The sequence below is a fragment of the Rattus norvegicus genome, unplaced genomic scaffold (assembly GCF_021556685.1).
Source record: "Rattus norvegicus strain SHRSP/BbbUtx unplaced genomic scaffold, alternate assembly SHRSP_T2T unassigned-0000189, whole genome shotgun sequence".
In the NCBI taxonomy this organism is placed as follows: Eukaryota; Metazoa; Chordata; class Mammalia; order Rodentia; family Muridae; genus Rattus; species Rattus norvegicus.
In genome coordinates, this window is record NW_028238906.1 from 82,052 (window position 1) to 82,500 (window position 449).

Below are 449 nucleotides of genomic sequence, written 5' to 3' on the forward strand. Positions count from 1 at the left end.
AGTAGGGGAGGTGGGGGCGGGCAGGGAAAGGAGGAAGGGGAAAAAGGGGTTTGCCGTGGTGGCGGTGGTGTCGGGGGAGGAAGCGGCGCGTCGGTCGTGGGACCGGCGCGGCGGTCGCGGTGCTCTCTCGTGCGACGGGGTGCCTCTGCGCGCGCGCGGACGGGTGTCGGACCCCTCGTTCGGGGGGGTTCCCGGCCGCTCTCGCCTCCCGTTCGCGCGTCCCGCTCGTCCCCGTTCGCCCTCGCCTCCCGCCCGTGCACCGCCCGCTCCGTTCCCCGGGGGCCCGCCGCTCACCCGCGCCCCTACCCTCCCTCCCTCTCGCTCGCTCTCTCTCTCTCTCTCCCGCCTCCCGCCGCGTCTCGGCTTCGCTCGCGCTCCTTACCTGGTTGATCCTGCCAGTAGCATATGCTTGTCTCAAAGATTAAGCCATGCATGTCTAAGTACGCACG

General features: G+C 70.8%; 1 pseudogene; it reads left to right on the top strand.

Annotated features, from left to right (window-relative positions):
• Positions 1-379: 379 nt before the first annotated feature.
• Positions 380-449, top strand: part of LOC147997317 (18S ribosomal RNA) — a pseudogene marked incomplete at its 3' end in the record, with an annotated part of 1,661 nt that continues 1,591 nt past the window's right edge.